Source organism: Callorhinus ursinus, unplaced genomic scaffold, assembly GCF_003265705.2.
Source record: "Callorhinus ursinus isolate GAN/ISIS: 27379988/994484 unplaced genomic scaffold, GSC_fseal_2.0 scaffold2, whole genome shotgun sequence".
Lineage (NCBI taxonomy): Eukaryota > Metazoa > Chordata > Mammalia > Carnivora > Otariidae > Callorhinus > Callorhinus ursinus.
In genome coordinates, this window is record NW_027397064.1 from 71,026,001 (window position 1) to 71,044,472 (window position 18,472).

The window sequence follows — 18,472 nt, forward strand, 5'->3', positions numbered from 1 at the left end:
TGGTTCATCTGTTAATTTGCATTTGCAAGTGACAGAAAACCCAGACTGGCCTCAGTACGATGAGAATCCGATCGTTGCTATACTGAAGAGTCTAGAGTAGGGCAGGTTTTAGATCTGGGTTGACCCAGCACTCAAGCAGGTGTCCCTGCATAGCCTCAACCCAAGTCAGGGGTTGTTGCTGGAAGTGGGGGTAGTGTTGGGGAGGCAAACAGTTCCTACAAAATAATTCTGTAAATCACTTATCAGGAGCCTTTGTTTCCGTGAAAGAGTACTGTTTTGGGACTTCCCGGATTGTTGCTTGATGGTTACCACCTTGGTTTTCAGGAAGCGGTAAGTTCTTGGTGTGTTTTCTAGGTAAGTCTGGCATCCCGTAGAAGCAGAGGGCCAGTGATTTTGCTGATGCCCCAGGGATGCTCACTGCAGGGTATCAAATTACAGTAGATCTTAATGGATACCATGCAAGGTAGCTCTATGGTGTGACATTAGCTCAATTAGCTTGCACCGTATGCCATTACATCAAAGATTGTAGCTGGACAGCTATTCTTGACCTATGTTTTGTTTGTCCCTGAAAGCACGTGCTCTGTTTCTCTCTGGCCATTCAGATGCATTCTGAGTGACTGTCTCGTCAGCCAGGGGCTGGGGAGAGGGAAGGAAAGGCTGCATTTTGGCAGCACTTCAAGCCTGGAGCAGCATCCTGCAGCCAGCACCATAAGCTGTATAATTTGTCCACGGAGGCCTATGCATTATAGAAATGAAAATTCCTTCTCTGACAGCATCCATTGCTCAGCACGCAGCAATTTGGCTGTCAAAAACAGCTGGCCCTGCGGGGTGGGACAATGGAACGGCGAGAGCAGAGAGAGGCCAGTGCTTACTCAAGTCTCCCACTGCGGGAGGATCAGGTTACTGAGACCGTCATTAACAACAGACTGCGAGGGGGGCTCTAAGGCAAAGCTTCCAGTGAGCAGGAGTCTGTGGTGCAGACAGTTAGTGATTTCCCCTCATTTTTGCTGAATGGAACAAAACGATAAATTAAAAATAAACTATTACCCGTTGCTGACTCTCAAATTTTGGCTTTTCCTAAATGTTCAGTTCTAATTGTGTTTTCTGTGTGGCGATGAGCATTTCTGGGGAAGTAAATCCCTTCTAACCTAAGTACCTAAGTATAGTTGTTATCGGTGCATTCTAGAAAACGCGGGGGGGACAGGGGTGGAGAGCATAAGCGATTGCTTGACAACTGCATGTGGGAGGTCTGTAAGTTTTAGTTTCTACTGACGTAGAAGAAATTTGATGAAAAGACCAGCATTGAGGACCCCATGAGGCACGTTCAAGCATGAAGTAGAAAGCGGGTGTACATTTCCCCCCAGTGCATGGTCTGGAGACGGGAACGGGACAGAGGAGCTGTGTGGCTTGAACCTGCTGTGCCGTAGGAATCAGCAGTGAGGCTGGCTCTGTGCATTTTCCTGTATTGATTCCATGACTCACGGAGTGATCTAAGCAAAAAGCACATTTAAACTACAGAGGAGACAGCTGTCTGTTACAGGAGGACATATTTTCTGGGTTTAATGGTGCCAGTTTTTTCCTATTAGTTTGTACACTGGAGATGTACTTGCTTGTGAGGTGTCATGAAGGGTCTTTATTTTTTTTCCTTTTTGAAAAAAAAAATACATTCTTCTAAAAATCGCCTTTTAAATATTATTCTTGACTTTGATTTCACAACGAACTTGCCACCCAAGAAAACAGTAGTAAATTTTTTCCTTTTTTTTTTTCTTTTAAAAAGCTACATGTCAAAATGGTATTACTTTCATATAGCAAAGGTCCAGAGGAAGTTTAAAGCAATGTGGTGGGAAATAACCTTGCCTTTTTGAAGTGAACAGCGTGTTAGAGATACTGAGTAGCTCTAGATAAGTTTGGCTGTTGGAATTTGGTTGTTGTTCAGTGTGGATGGAACTGTCGCCTCCCCCCCCCAACCTCTAAATCTGTTTCCCTTTTATATGATAGAGGCTGAAGTTCCCAGATGTTGTTTGGATTAAAGATGTGTGTGGGGAGGGGGGAGAAAAAAAGCTTTCTTAATGATAATAACAGAGTCAGACTGGCTGGTTCTGTACTGACAGGAAAATGGAGAGATAAAAACTCCATTAATGGTGTGTGCACTGCCTAAGTAGCCAATAAAACAATGCTGTCCTCACTGGAAACCGGTCCCAGCCTGGCAGTGCTTCGTACCAACTGCAAGAGGCAACAGCTGCACAGAGGGGCAGAAGTATTCAGTCAAGAGTCGGTTACATGACTGGCTTTGTCGGGGGGGGGGGGCGGTTCTTTTGTTCTCCTCCTCCTCCTGCCCCCGCTTTTGCCCATTTTCCTTGATGAGCCCTTCTTAATGCTCGCTGTTCCAGAAATTGAACCACATCTGATTAAAACTTAATGGTTACTCACAGAATGAAGTTGGCTGGTAGTTTCCAAGCCTATTTGTCTGGGTTAGTTTGAGTTTTTGACAATAGAAATTGTTAATTTATATAAAGTGTATCCAAGGGTTACGAGCCTTAAAGTTTGATAGTTCTGCTGAAGGGCCAGTAGAATAGTCACTTGTCACTAAGGTAATGCGGTAGTTTCCCCCCAGACGTCTTTGAATTCCCATGCTCAAAATTAGTAGCCTGTATCTCGTTTTGGAGAGTGGCAAAGGCTTGGCTTAGTCACATTCATTCTCTGTGTGCTTTCTGAGCCCATTCTCTGAGTAAAGCCTCCCCTGCGACCCCGGGCCAGCCAGCCAGGCAAGGTGCATTCAGGAGACCTCACTTTAGGAACTTAACTGTCTCAGGGCTCAAGGTGAGGTAAGCCCCAACCGTCTCCAGTGAAGGGAAAGAAATGCTATTTGAGTGGTGTAGAAAAGCAGTTCTGAAAATTCAAAAGAGAGGTGATCCGATGACCTAGTATGGTCTCTGTTTCCTGTGACTTTATAATCTAAGTTACTTTGACTTTTTGATTTCTGGTGTGTGACAGGGAAGGAATAGATATTTGAGTGTGGGGAGTTCTCTTTCTAGACCGTCCAGAATGCTGCTGGTTGGGGGGGGGTGGGGGCACCCAGAAGGCTCTGTGGCGGAGGAGAGACATTCGTACTCCCTTGAGTGCAAGCCCTGCGTCAAGCACTATGCCAGGGCCAGGAGAGGCAGATCTGATTTTAGGTGCAACCTGTGTTTCCCTTTTGGAAACTCCATGTGGATTGTAGGTCTCAAGGAGCCTGGCTGCAGACCTCTCCCTCCCAAGCTACTTCCAGGCCACACCAAGGGGCCGGTGGTCATGCTATCTCAAGCATGGTCTCTTCTCTCTTATGACTCAAGATGGCAAAGTAAGGTTCGTGGGCAAACTGTTTTCTTTATATAGGAAAGGTATGTGGCCTTTCCTAGTATAATTTTTATTTAGATGGCAAACTAGAGATACTGTTCTGAGGAAATAGGATTCTTCAGTGATTAATATTAGGTATTGAATGGCCTTTAATGTGGCATGTTTACACTATTCTGCCACCTTGTCTTTTTCTAAATGTCAGACCAGCACTGTGTTAATTTTACATTTTTAAAGGACTTGGGTGAGTTCCAGATGTGACTCTTTGGTTTTCATTTTTAGAGTTTATAGTATAAATGGCTCCATAGTATTTTTGATAGGTGTTCATATATGCATCCATATTGACAAAGAATAGCAGTGTATATTAAATTAAAGGTGTCGTGGGCTGGTTGGTTGGTGGTGATTGCATTCAGTTTTCTCCTCCCTAGATAACCCTTGAAGGATGGAGTCTGCGTAGTTGGTATCAGTGTGAAGTTTTCTCTTGAGTCTATCAATAAGTCCTACTGGTTAAGGGATCCTTGCTTTTACCATTGGTTTTCAGTTCTGCCGTGGATGGGGCAGAGCTAGATGGCAGCCCGTTGTGCGTATCACAAGTCATTTATTGTTTATTATTGAGGTAAAGAAGTTTTGACATACTTTAGAGCTGACTCAGCACCACACTCCCCTATGCCTTCTGTTATGTCTTCCAGAGTGAGAACAGAATGGAATTCAAAGACAAGCCAAAGTAACTAGTTTTTAGTTGTTAAAAGGTAAGAACTATTAAGAAAAGGAAGGAAATGAGTATCACAAAAGTTAAGATAATGGTTGTAATAGTAACATCAGCATCAGCAGTAATGGCTTACCCTTCCAGGTGCTTTTATGTCAGATTCTGTTCTGAGTGCTTTACATATATTCACTCTTTTTTTTTCTTTTAAATATTTTTTATTTGTTTGAGAGAGAGCGAGAGCAGGGAGCCCAATGTGGATGCAGGACTCGATCCCAGGACCCCGGGATCATGACCTGAGCTGAAGGCAGAAGCTTAACTGAGCCACCCAGGTGCCCACATATATTCACTCTTAATCCTTATAATAACTCTGTGAGGCAGGCACAACTTTTTTTTTTTTTTTAAATCTTAATTTTGCAACTCAGGGAAATGAGGCCCATTAAGTTATGCCCCCAAGGCTGTAGAGATAGTGAGTTGCAGGGCCTGGATTCTAACTTAGGCCGTCTGGACTCAGTTCTGAGTTTTAGCTACAGTTAGGGGAGAAGGAAGATATGGCAGGGGTTAGGCTGTGGAGTGCTGGTCATTTCCTAGAAAACATAATTAGGGCCTGCATTAAAGGTTATGGTTGCGTTTTTAATATGTGGATTAAATATATAGTCATACAATATGTATCCATAAATCATGCTGTATTTGAGAAATCACAGATGTGGGTGTGAGATTCTTAGTTTCCTTACCATTCTTGATGTTTGATGTACAAAAAACCCCTATAGTTAGGAACCACTCTCTCCCTTGAGAGCATATTCATATACAGAAATTTTAGAAGCTTTTCCCAAAACTGGCATACTACTTCCATGGAATATTCATATTTATTTGCCTTTTTTTCCCTTAATTACCTTACATATTGGATCTTGTCTTTGCCAAAGGCATTAGGAGTTGAGTATAACTCTGAAGTAGAAGTGAAAGCATTTTGTGTGTGTGTGTGTGTGTGTGTGTGTGTGTGTGTACGCATGTGCATGCTAGGAAAGGTCATACAAAATCATATTTAAAATAGCTTCTAAACATGTATTTGACCTGCTCTTCATATGTCCAAAGTGAAATATGATAGGAGGACACCTCGTGGTTGTGTTAAATCAGTCTAAATTTGGTTGTAAGTTCCAGGAGACTCAGTTGAATTTATGCTAGAGTGTGTTGTCTTAAAATAAACCTGACTGTACCGCAATGCTGGTAGAAACAACAAAAATGCTGCTCATGAAACAACTAACATTTTATTAAAAAAATTATTACCTAAGAGTTCTCCCTCAATACTTAATGCTTTCAAAATTAGAGCTAGCAGAAGCTAGCCTTTCCTTCCTGCCAATTTTAGAAAATAAGCCATCCTAAAGCTTAGAGAACATTATCATTTCCCTCTGGGATCTAAAAAAGTAAGAAAGCAAAATCAGGGAGACAAATATTTATAAAATGGACGAGGGTTTAGTGACCTGAAACTCAGCAGAATTTTTCTCAGAATTGTTGACAGTGTGAATGGTAAACAGAGGCAGTTGCTCATGTTTTACTTCCTTTTAATCCTGTATTGTGCTTTCGTGGTCCTGTCGTCTTATTGAAAGAATCCCAGCACAGTGATACTCAGCTCACTCTCCAGTTCCACCAGAGAGCAATCCTCAGGCGCTTTCATGTGCAGCTGAAGAATACTACTTTGTTAACCCGTTGGTCTCTCAAGGATCTTTGAGTGTGAGAATGTAGTTGGCTCTAGTGTAGCTTCTACCTGGGGGAGGGGAGAGCTGACAACTCGCTAGTCTTTTTAGCTCTTCTTGAATTGTTTTTCCAGGGTAGAAACCTGTGCGGCATAAGGTTGATAAGTTTTTAAATGTGTGTGTGTGTAGATACACATGTACACAAATACACACATACACAGTATATCTGTTGAAGGGGTCAGTTACTTGATCAAACAGAACACATTTTAAGTGAGAATGGTGTTATTAAAACCACTATGAAGAATTAATTTCACATTAGAAATTCTGGCCCAGTTGGGAATTTGGGTTATTGATGGTAAATATAGATTGTTCGGATTCATTGTCAGGTAGGTTGTTTCTTAAGAGTTGCAATATCACAAATGATCGAAAAACTGATGTTTCAGCTTGTGCTGATGTAATTTAAATCACAGGTGTGGAATCTTGAGGCTTGCGATGAAAAGTCTGCTAACACAATCAACTTCGGGCATGTTTTATTATATAGAATTAATCTGTAAAAAATGAATCCTGATGCAAAACCATGTGTTCTAATTAATAGCAGTCCAAATCAAGAGGCTATAATTCCATTAGCGGACTGAATGCTTAATGACTCTTGAGGTGATTAAAAGTATAGAAAATGTCTCTGTTTTGTGGTTACTCATAGAAAATTCCTTGGGTAAGGAATCCAGAAATTTAGGTGTTGTAGATAATGTAGTCTAATAATAGCACATGCTTCTGGGAGCAGGCCTAGGGCCCCCCCCCATCACTCTGACCTCAAAGCACCATTGGAACCCAAAAGAGGATTCCAGAGGGGTTTGCCCTGATTCTAGGTAGGTTGGCCTCGGTCCCTACTCTTCGCTTGCCCCATCTTTCGTGCTTCTGCGTCTTCCCTTTAGTTTTCTTCCACCAGCTGACATGTCCTTTCTGAGAGCCCCTTCCAGTTTAATTGTTTGCCATTCACCATCAGTCTGAGCAGACTTGTTCTGCCCCTCTGATAGGTAGGTGGGGACGGGGGCTCAGAGAGCCGCATGCTCAAGATTCCAGAGCCTAGGAAATGACAGACCTAGGTTCAGTTCCCAAACTGAACGGTGTGATTCCAAAGCTTCAGCTCTTTACATAAAAATGAAGTGGGAGACATGGTATGTCTATGTAGTTAAGAGCCCAGCATACACTCAGGGTCTAAAGCTGTACAGGAAAAGGGCTGCGGAGCTTTCAGACTGATTTTTTTTCCACAAACTGTTTTATTGAGTTAGTTCATATACTGTAACATCCCCCCTTTCATGGTGTGCAATTCAATGGCTTTGAGTAAATCCACAGTGTTGTGCAACTGTCACCTCTCCAATGTTAGTCCATTTCATCACCCCAAAAAGAAACCATCAGCATGTAAGACTGATTTTAGAGCTAAGAGCATTGAAGTAGAAGCTGAAGGTCGGGCTCCCAATCATCCTGTGCGCTGGGTGAGGGTAGAAGCCAAGCTCCTGGACCAGTCCCCCAGTGGGCACCAGTGTTTGTTGACTGTGTCACATAAGCCTTCAGAACAGTAAATTCTAAACCTGTTTTTTTTTTTTTTAAACCCATGTCCAATTTTGATAAATTATCTCACTTTCTTCTGCCCATTTGTAGTAAGAAAATGACAGGATTTAAATTTTTTTCCAGGGGTGCCTGGGTGGCTCAGTTAGTTAAGCGTCTGCCTTCATGTCGGGTCATGATCCCGAGGTCCTGAGATCAAGCCCCGCATGGGGCTCCCTGCTCAGGGAGAGTCCGCTTCTCCGTCTGCCTCTGACTCTCCCCCATGCTCTTGCTGTCGCTCGAGCACGTGCTGTCCCTCTCTCTAAATAAATAAAAAAAAAAATCTTAAAAAAAGTTTTTTTCCAAACACATACTTATTTTTTATGTCTTTGATTTTTCTTAAATATATCTGCCACCCCCATTGTTTTGATTGGAGAATCATCTGCATCTCCAGACTTCTAGGTCATCTTCATTGCAGGTTTGCTTGAACATATTCAATGAATCAATATAGTCATGATTTAAAATGACTCATGCATTAAGCAATTTCATGTGTAAACTTAAAGTGATCCCAGCCAGTGAGTACTACTGACATGCATGTTTATTCCTTGGGTCTTCCTTCTCTTTTCCTTAATATTCAGCTTTGGCCATTTCGTCCTTTCTGTTACCTTCTTTATGCTTATTTAAATTAAGCTCAGTTACATTTTATAGCAGTTTATGTATGTGTTCTTTTCTTCCTGCTGTGTGGTATAAAAAGGTTGGGGCTGGGAAAATGGGTAGTGGAGTGGGGAATAACCATTCAGAAGATAGCCTTGTCATGGTAAGAAGACCTCATCTTTTGCCCACTCTGGCCCCCAGCACCTTGACCTAAGACACCTGGAAGGAGGCCAGGGAGTGAGAGCCTAGCCTTGAGAACTTGTACAGGGCCTGGCTCTAAGGGATCATCTCGGGAATAATTTTCTGGGGAAAAAAATGCATGTTTTTCTTATAAAATGAAGCATCTTCCTTCTTACATTTTACTGACAGCATCTTAGTTTCCAGTAGTATTACAGTGTTAGCGTGGTATTCAACTGCTGTTCTCAAGTTACTTTTCTATATATATAATTTAGAAAAAGATTATGTTCTAAAGTATTAGAGTAGGGAATACTTCCCTGTATATATATGTAAGTCAGTAGGAAACTAAGGTTTAGTGTATACGTTTAGTTTACACATTGTCTTTTTGTATGAAATAAACACTTTAGTTCTTTCTTAGTTTCTATAATTTAGAATTTGGGGATTTTTTTTTTTTTTTTTTTTTTTTTGCCTTGAATTAAAAACCATGACAACCCTAAAAGTGGATCCTGGTAGGCCTACCTCTTTTTTTTTTTTTTCCCATTAGCGTAATTATTTCTCAATTTTTATTGTTCATATTTCCTTTGGAGAATCCCTCTTATGCTTTGAATCCATTATCAGGGTTCACCCATTCATCCATCAACATTTATTAAGGATCTTTTATTTATAAGAGTGTCCCTGATGTTTCAGAGTTGAAAAAATACTCCTTATCTTCTAGGAATCACAGACTCACTAGGCAGTGAAATTTAAAAAAAAAATGTACTTTTTAGATGCCATGATAATTAAGTTTGGGAACCACAGATGAGAGTGCATGTACCTCAGACAGGGTGTAGGCATGGGGGCAGGGAAGGCTTCCATCAGGAAGTGATTTGTGAGCTGATCTTGAAGCGTAGGGATTTGACAGATGGAAAAAGACATTTTGGGGGGACAAGGGTAAAGGCAGGAGGTGAATAAGATTGTGGTGTCTTCAGGGTGCTGTATGGTGCAGTTAGGGTCGGAGTACCAGTAGGGTGATAACTGGATGAGGTTGGAGAGGTCTCAGGCCAGGACATGGAAATCAGGAATTTGCTCATGCTGAGGAGAGCCATTGGTGGTTAAGCAGAGGAGAGGAAGCTCAATGGGTGTTGACTGCCCTGTTGGCACGTACTCAGAGGAGATCACCAAGGAGGCAGTTGGAAATATTGCTGGTGGGAGACCATAAGAGCTGGGACAAAGGCAGTGGTGGGGTTTGTAAGGTGAACCCCTTGGTTTCCAACTTTGTCATCAAGGTTCGTTGGTGGTTCCATTGCATGAGATAGGACATAAAGGAAGACTGGCAAATTTGGGGTGGTGGGTGAGGTGGACATGCTGACTTTAGTTTTGTTAATCTGGATTCCTTGTCTTGGGAACTAGGCATATTCTCATGCCCCTTGATAAACTGTTCTTGAACAGCCCCCCCCCAACACTGTTCTACTTCTTTTTGTGCATTTTCTCATTCAGTTATCCTTCATTGGCAAATTATTGGTAAGCAAATTAAAAGCAAACCTCTGTGAGTTAAGAACCCAATGGCTAAATTAAATGAAAAGTGTTATTTTTATCTTTTTTTTTTTGTTTTTAGATGAGTGGGTTGTATGCCATAGTACAGGAGTAGATTGGAAAACCATTTTTAATTAAAGATGTAGCCTTTCTTGTTGGCATAATTCTTGAGGAATCCTGCTAGCGATTGTAAAGAAATATCTAAACAGAATCTTTGAGCTGGAGGGAAACTTAGCAACTTGGGCCACCACTCTGAATTTATAATTAGGGAAAATGGATGCCAGAGAGGATAAGTGACTTCCCAGTGTCACACAACTATGGTGCAGGGACATGTCTAGCGCCTCAGTTCAGTGTTTTCTTCACCATACCTTGATGACTCCCTACAGTCATCCCATCAACATGATGGAGCAGAGTTGGAAGAACTGTAATGTTCAAGGCTGCTCAGTCTCTGGTAGACCCAGAGTCACCTGTGTTCTTGACTTTAATCTTAAATTAATCTCACTGTTCATCAGTCAGCAAGCTTGTCTGACATAATTATGGATATAGAATATACACACATGCAAAGAGTAAAAACAAGAAAAGAAAGCCATAAAAATATTGTTCAGTGTTCATTTCTTTTTTAAACTTTACTGGGTCTTTTTTTTGTTTGTTACCTTGTTCTCTCCGCACGGGGGTGAGGGGGTGGGGGGGGGGCAAGCAGTTTCCCTGCCTAGTCTTGGAAATGCCTATATGCCTGTGGGCAAATAATATATTAAACCAAATAATTAGAAAAAGAATATTGATTGCCTTTTATTCAGTTTATTCTCAGTGAACCTTAATTAGGGAGAGGGATCTGGTGAAAGGTTATTTAGGTTGCTAGTTGACATAAATATTTTCAAGAGGGCATTGGAAGAATGGTTCTTAAAAGCTTTAGTTCTGTCTTCTTGTGTTTTGCAGTAGCCCTATCAGTGTTTCTTGAAATTTCTGTAGATGCAGTTTTGAAAAACTTAACCTTATTTTGGAGATGTTTAGTTAATAAATGTATTAAGAAAACTTAATACCATTCTAAAGTGAGGACTGCTTTCATGAAGTAGTATTTTTTCTACAATTTTTTTTATATGTTTCTTTATGTTTCTTTGTGTTACCCTGTTCCACTCAAATAAGAGGTTTTAGTACATCTTGCACTGTTTTAAATTTAGGCTTAGGCTAGAAGCTTAGTCATTTAGTGATAGAGAAGTTTTAGGTTACCAAGTGTATGAGGTTGAAATTATTAATGCTTGGGCTGTTTCTATAATTTTCAGCTTCATTCTTTCCACGAATATTTAAATAGTTCTGGTGTGATGCTAGACCAGGTTGTGGAGGTTACAGCGGGATGTTGGGTGCACAGAGCCCCTCCTTCCAAGAAGCTTCCCTGTTGAAGCTTTGCTAATGTGAGGATATAAACACAGGAACTCCAGAGTAAAGCTTAGGAGAAACAAAATGCCAGACAGCCCATTAGAAAACCAGAAAGTCTGGTTCTGGCCCACGTGGGAGGCATCCCTGCGAACTCTTGTAAAAGTGCTTTGAGATCATCAGCTGATGAAAGCCTCCATAGTTTTATGTGTGAGGGTAATTACCAAAGATTGCCACATTACTTTGAGACAACAGATGAAACACGGTAATGGGGATTGCTGCAGTGCTGCAGGAATTGGATTTACATTCGTGAAAGCTGACCCAACAGACTGAGAAAGGCAATCTAATTACCAGGGAAGTCTAATTCTGTTTCAAGAGCATGGATTGGGAGGATGGAAGAAATGCCATGTTCCTCCATTCTTACCTCTATCTGTTATTCATCCCACTGTTCACAAGGTGTTCTGATTTCTCACTTAGAACCTTTTTGAGATTTAGAGATAGCTGGAATAGAGCTAGTGGGATTTCTTGAAACTCAGATCTCATCTAGGAACTGACATGACACCATGGATCAACCACAGACCCATTTAGGTGGGGGAGGGCTAACAGGACTTGAAAAAATGAACACCTTTAGTATGAAGGGAAGATAGAAAAATAACAGGGAAAATGCAATGGATTCATTGGATTTCTTTTCTGCTTTCTTTCTTTCTTTCTTTCTTTTTTTTTCTAAAGAGGGCTCCATGCCCAGCACGGGGCTTGATCTTGCGACTGTGAGATCAAGACCTGAGCCAAGATCAAGAGTCGGACATTTAACCGACTGAGCCAACCAGGCAACCCCAGATCCATTGGATTTCTTTATCAAGCTACCAGCTGTGCTACAAGGCCTACCAAAGGCTTGCTGTGCAATTGGTAACATCAGCTGAACAGAAATGCTATTTCCTTCCCAAACTGGTTAACAAGACACCATTGGTCTTTACCTAGAGACAGAAATAACGAACGGAAAGGACAGGGCAGGAGTGGAAAAGGAAAGAGAAGGAGCGAGTTACGTGGGCTACCTAGGAGTGAGGTGTGTGTGTTTGTCTGTCTTTTGTTGAATCTTCTCTTCCCTGAAGTCACACCTCCTCTCTAGTGAGGAGTTGACTAAGGGGTATTCTATTTTAGTCTGCAGCCTTCCCATCTGGTGTCTGGATTTCTTCTAAGCTGCCACCAGTTGGGGAATGAGAATGGGGTATTAGTCTTTCATGCTGTCTCCTTTCAGGCTTCCCTACAGAACCCTTTATAATACTTGTTTAAAAATGGCTATTTTTATGAGTCAAAATGGTCAAATTATAGCATTTTCAAATGATTCAATGTAATGTCAACCCTTGTGATTCTGTCTTTATCACTGTCTCCTCTTCTTATACCTGCCCCTTAAATATTGCATTTATAATGATAGCTACCATTTGTTAGCACCCACCATATGCTGTGGACTTCACATGGACTCTGCAAGGAAGTCATGTTGCCCATTTTGCCCGTGAGAGACTGAGGCTCAGATAGTTGGCCCAAGATTACATGATTAGCAGGGCTCTTTGATTCAAGCTTGGAACCCTTTTGGTGCTACTATATCCCAATGCCTTTGTTTCCTTGAGTTTCACCCTTGGTCCTGATGCTTTGTATTCTGGCACAAATAAATGAATCTTTGGCTGGACAGATGGGTAAATGGGATTTTGGAGGGCCACCCAGCCACTTCAGATGAGGGTGTTTGAGATTATAAACTATAAGCAGGTTATCTTCAGGAATAGTTTGGTGCTTAATGACACTCATTCCTGTCAGAATTCACAGTGAATATCTCTCATCTCAGCCAAATTGTAACTTAAATTCTGGAAGGAGAAAGGTGCTCTGATATTCGGGTCTTAAATCTATCGCTGGGGCCATAGTTCTAGGAAATTTCATCTTCATCGTCTCTCCATTTAGGTTGCTCTTCTCTAGGCTTTGAGACAGACCTTAGTCTTTTCATTCAAACACCCTGAAGACTTTGTTTTTCTTCCTTTTGCCTCTTGTTCCCAACTCTTTTTCTTCTATCCCTTACAAGTCCAGGGGGTTTGATCTCTGCCCATTCTCCATACACCTGAAGAGAATAGTTATTTCCATGCAGAGTTCCTTCCCAGGATTTCTTGGGAAATTTATGTCATTCCAGATCCCCAAAACAATCAGTTAAGAAATCAGGTAAATGGGAAAAAGTGTTGCGATTCTCCTGTGAGAATGAAACAATTAACAGAGACAGTGGTAGATGGAAGGAGTCCACTGATGTCAAGTTGAAAGCTAGCCTGTGGCATGAAGGCTAAGATTGACTTTTCCCAGAGCCAGGACAGGGTTAGAGCACAGAGGAGAGAATGGGTCGTGATTGCGTGTAGCTGTTGCTATGTTACAAATATGTGTTTGTGGCCCTGTCTGCTGCTACTGGTGAGTCATCCTTGCAAATAAAATAAGTTTATATACATAGCATATTGTATACAAATCCTGTGCATGGTACTCCAGGAACTACGTTTCTGAAGCAGAAGTCTTTAAAACGGCAATTTCAACATGCGATTCTGTGCAGTGCTGTTAACCTTCCTCATAGATTCAAACTGCAGGTTATTGCAGGGGTCAACCAACTTTTTCTCTAAAGGACCAGATAGTAAATATTTTAGGCTTTGCCAAGGCATATGGACTCTGTCAGAACTATCAGCTCTGCTGTTTTAGCGTGAAAGCAGCCATGGGCTATACGTCAAATGAACAAGTGGGGCTGTGTTCCAATAAAACATTTATTTACCAAAACAGACTGCGGGCTGGATTTGGCCAGCTCTTGGAATACTACCCAATAATGTTCACTGGCATTTTCTAGCATCTGAGTATTTGTTATAGGCTACAGTTCTTTGTAAATAACATTACTTCTTACTTATGTGACATTTTTAAAGAAGATATCCGTAATAGTGACTGAAGAATATTTGGAAGTATTTTAAGAAGAACTATAATTGGGAGAATAATTCTGGAGAAATTCCTGGAAATTCACATTTCTCATTCCTGATTCCCAAAGATGAAGATCTCTTGAGAATTTGGAAACCCCCGGAGAAGGGGATCTGCTTTATCTCCACGCTTCTCCCTACTTCCGGATTCAGTCACCATTTATCTTTTTCTCAGCTTAGTATGGCTTTCCCTGTTCTTTCTGTTTCACGGTGTCCCCCCGAGTTTATCAGTTGTCTCAGGCATGTGGCCTAGTTTTGTTCCACTGGGAGACTGGGGATCTTGGGAACCGGCTGATATCCCCGTTGCCTTTCTCCAGAATTACTAAGCGATCATACCTGTCTTTCCCACACATTCAAGTGTCTGGAATAGGTAATTCTTCAAGGATACTTGATATTCGTATGCTTGGTCGTAGCGATATTATTTTAGAGCCAGAACAAGAGGACATTTGTAGTGTGATTTGTGTTATTGTTAGGGATTGGTGTGCTTTATGCTTTTCCTACCACTGTGCTTTCATGCTTCTATTATTCTAAGGAGTAGAAAACAGGAAAGGGGACTAAGAGTATTTACTATGAGCATTGAGTGCAATTCTTACAAACTGTCAAGATGTAATTTTCACTTATTGGCAATTAAGAACATAGATTTTGGAGTCAGCAAAACTTGAATTGATTCTTGGGTTTTCCACTTATTAAAAAAAGGTGATGGGGCGCCTGGGTGGCTCAGTCTGTTAAGCGTCTGCCTTTGGCTCAGGTCATGATCTCAGGGTCCTGGGATCGAGCCCCAGCATCACATTGGGGGGGGGGGTCCCTGCTCAGCAGGGAGTCTGCTTCTCCCTTTCCCTCCCCTTGCTCGTGCTCTCTCTCTCTCTCATAAATAAATAATTAATTAAAAAATCTTTTTTAAAAAAGTGTGATCTTGGGCAGTTTTACTTAACCTCTCTAACATTGTTTTCTTATCTTTCAAATGGGAATGATAATACCTTCGTCTCAATTTTTGTGCTGTTAGGATTAAATCAGATGATGCAAGTGTGTGGTTAGCACAGTTCTGGAACTAAGAGCTCACTAAATGATAGCTGGCATTATTAGTAAATGTCAAAGATGGAAGGCATTTACCTTGTTTCATGGGAAAGGAAACAAACTCACAGGTTTAGTGATTTGGGGAAGATCACATTAAGTAGGTTGGAAAACTGGGTTTGGCTCTTTCCTAAGTTTCCATGTTCTTGCAACCATATGTTGCTTCTTCAAGTAATTGCTGTTAAGAGTAATTTGACAGCAAGATCCACCGTGGTTTATTTGGGTTATACGGCTGGGTGGATAAACAGGGAAGGTATGGGACGATGTCTTTTTTTTTTTTATTGAAGTATAATTGGCTTATTTAACAATATCTTGGTTTCAGGTATACAACACAATTCGATATCTGTGTATATTGTAAAATGATCGCTACAATAAGTATAATTAACATCCATCGCCGTTCGAGGGGTGCTGTCTTGAAATCTGCATTATTTGGAAGCTACAATGTCTAGAGGCCAAGGATGCAGTTATAATTAAATAGTTGAGAAAACCTGCCCTGAATTTTTTTTTCTTCCTGTTGCTTAGCTGCTTTGTTGACTGCCAAGAACTTGTTTGATTTTAAGTACCTTTTATGCTTGCCTGTTCCTCAGGTCCCATAGTAATACAGTAACTTTTAAGAAACTATTTATGTTCTTTTAAATTGGATTAAAGAAAAATATACTGCTATGTCAAACCCACACTTGGGAGTAAGAACTTTTCTTTTTTTTTCTCTTTTTTCCCCCTTCCTTACCCTTACTCTCCACCACTTGAGAGGAATGTGCCTCTAACCTTTATAAAGGGTCAGATTTTTGTACAGCACGATTAGCTGCCAATAATTAAACCCCAGTAAGCCAAACAAAGGAGTTGGCTACAGTTTTAGAAAAAAACTCAGCTCAATGAAAGTTTTGTGACAAGTTGCTGGAGTTTGCTACATCGATAGTCATTTTATAGCACTGATTTTAATTGGTGCACATCTCTTTTGTTTTGATTTGTTTTTGTTTTTTTAACCATTCTTGGGGTTTTGAACATAACTGCTTTCCACTGCCTTTCAGGATCTGCCAAGCTTGCTTATCGGCTTGAAGTGTTTTTGTGTGGAGATGGGTCCTGTGTAGAACATTTAAGAGTTAAATATCTAGAATTTGCTCCAGATACTTTGGCTCCCTTTTAACCAACCTGTTCTTCCTTGTAGTACACCACAGTTTTGACTTCAATCCATGTGTTATATGAGAACCTGATGAACTCTAAAACAAATATTAAATTATGTTTAATTTGAAGACTTGAGTTTCATCCAGTAACTCTTGAGCACCAGTTCCATGTTAGGTACTGGGAAGAAATGGTATAGTAGAAGGATAATATGTGATTCTTTATTGGTTTTGAGACAGACCTAGTTCAAGGCAGAGGATTAAGTGCCAGGTTGAGTCATATAGAATATAAATGCCGGAGGAGTCAGAATGGAAAGATCTGGAAAATATAAGAATCACTAAAGAAGGCTGAACGGAGGCAGGAGAGCATGGTCTTGAAGGAGTTCCATGCAGTGAAGGTAATAGGTAGGGCTGGAAGTTGGAAAGGAAATAGAAGCACCTTTGTAATTAAAAAGTCAAACTCTGACAGTTTTTCTGATGATTCTTTTTTTGAAAGAATCAGAGAAATATGCACCATTGTTTCCTTATTTTCTTGCTATCTAAAGCTCCTTCCCAGAGAGTACCTATAACTTGGAAAGCCCTAGGCAGGGCAGCTTAGCACAATGGCCCCCAACTAAAACATAGATTTAGCAAAGGGGAAAGCAACTTCAGTGTCAATCTGCCAAATTTCTCTGGCCCCCACCTCTCAGGAAACATCAGGGTTTTAGCAGTTTGTTCTGAAACTCAAGGTTGTGGATGCTGCTTTGTTAATGAGTTTGTTTTTAAGTATGTCCACTCTAGAAATGGATTTTTACTCTCTAACCTCACTAAATGCTGCAAATGTGAAGTTTCTGGTTGATTTTTCTATGGAGGGGATATTATTGTTGTCCTATTTTTAGTGTGTGTTTTACATGTTTAGACTGTCTTTTCAAATTGATTAAGAGCCTTGATTTAAACTGAAGCAAGAAAAGGTTTGATAATATTTGTAATGCATTTCCCTTGAATTTCAGGGTTGTGATTTTCCTTCCAAATAATTATTTAGGAATGTTGTATTTTGGGTTTGTTTTCTGTTTAAATTTATTTACATGAACGTTTTCTTGGCAAAATGTACCTCAAGGTTAAAAGAAAAGTGCAGTTTTTTGAAAGGAGTAAATTCTTCAGTGTTTTGTGTGACTTCATTTGAATGGAAAAGTTTGGTTCTAATAAAAATTTCCTCTTCCTTTGGCAAATGTTGATGTTTTTTAAAGTCTTCCTAAAGGAAGGGGGAGCTGGGTGGCTTTTTGTTTTTTTGTTAGTTATCTAGAGCCCCTTCCCTTCCGCTTGGTGCTCCCTCCCCACCATTGTTTTATGAGCCTTTGAACTAGTACTATCTGCAACTGAGAATGGTAGTTGAAAGTGGACCCAAACCAGATCATTTCTGGGTGGGACACATAAGGAACTGGTTCCTCTGGTGCAGCGGGGTGTCTCTAGGAGGAGCAGGGGTCTGGAGAGAGACTTTCATTCTATACTTGTATACTGTTTGAATGCTTTTTGTTTTTAACCAAGTATATGTAATTAATATATGCAAAGCCATTGTTTTTGGTTTGTTTTTGTAATTGGCTGGAGTCCATGGTATATAGCTTTAAAGGAACTTGATTTTGAAATTTACCAACTGTAGATCTTACTGAGTTTTGTGTCACTTAGAAAAATATTTAAAGACCAGCATGGATCTGTGACCTCAACATAGCACGCTTCGTTGTTTTTCAGCCCCTTCCATAATTGCTTCACTTGTAAATTGGCCTTAAGTTTTGTGGTCCCCATGGAAAGGCTTGTCAAATGTGCCCTTCCTTTAGCCAGCACATTCACAACTGCAGAATTTTCTTCTGCTTAGCTGGTTTTCCTTCTTCCCCTCTGCAGCCTTGAGCAGCTTGTGAGTGTCACATTGCCAGAGCAGAACTGCTGGAGAACTTCTAATGACTCCCCGAGCTCCTCCCGCTGCCTTCGTGTCTGGTGAATGGTGAACGAGGGAGCAGAGTGAGAACGAGAGCACACTGCCTGAGGGACTGTGGGAAGACATGACGGGGCGCCGGCTCTAAGGTAGCTGAGTCAGCTTACCCAGGAGCTCTGCAAGCAGTGTTGCCAGAGCCAGCCCTCAAGCCATTTCAACAAATCACCTCTTTTAATGCTCTTTGGCAGAGATCGAATCTACACGGTAAATTCTTAGACACAGTTTTTATTTTGTTGGTTTATATGAATCCGGTATAAAAAGGGTAGGACTCTAGCCTAATTGTTCTTAGTTCTTTTTTTTTTTTTTTTTAAGATTTTATTTATTTATTTTTTTTGACAGAGAGAGAGAGA

At 40.9% G+C, this 18,472-nt stretch overlaps 1 protein-coding gene across 8 annotated transcripts in view; it reads left to right on the forward strand.

The window, feature by feature from the left end:
• The window catches only part of ACVR1 (activin A receptor type 1), a 123,108-nt gene that overhangs the window by 31,171 nt on the left and 73,465 nt on the right, over positions 1–18,472 (forward strand). For 3 of the 8 annotated variants that reach the window (XM_073883872.1, XM_025855712.2, XM_073883876.1), the window contains one exon: positions 18,032–18,326. The exons of 3 other annotated variants lie outside the window; for them this stretch is intronic. The gene's annotated coding sequence lies outside the window, so the exon portion shown is untranslated. Of the gene's footprint in view, positions 1–17,946; positions 18,327–18,472 lie in introns of those variants that run through there. 2 more of the 8 variants (XM_073883881.1, XM_073883874.1) reach the window with 2 other exon arrangements.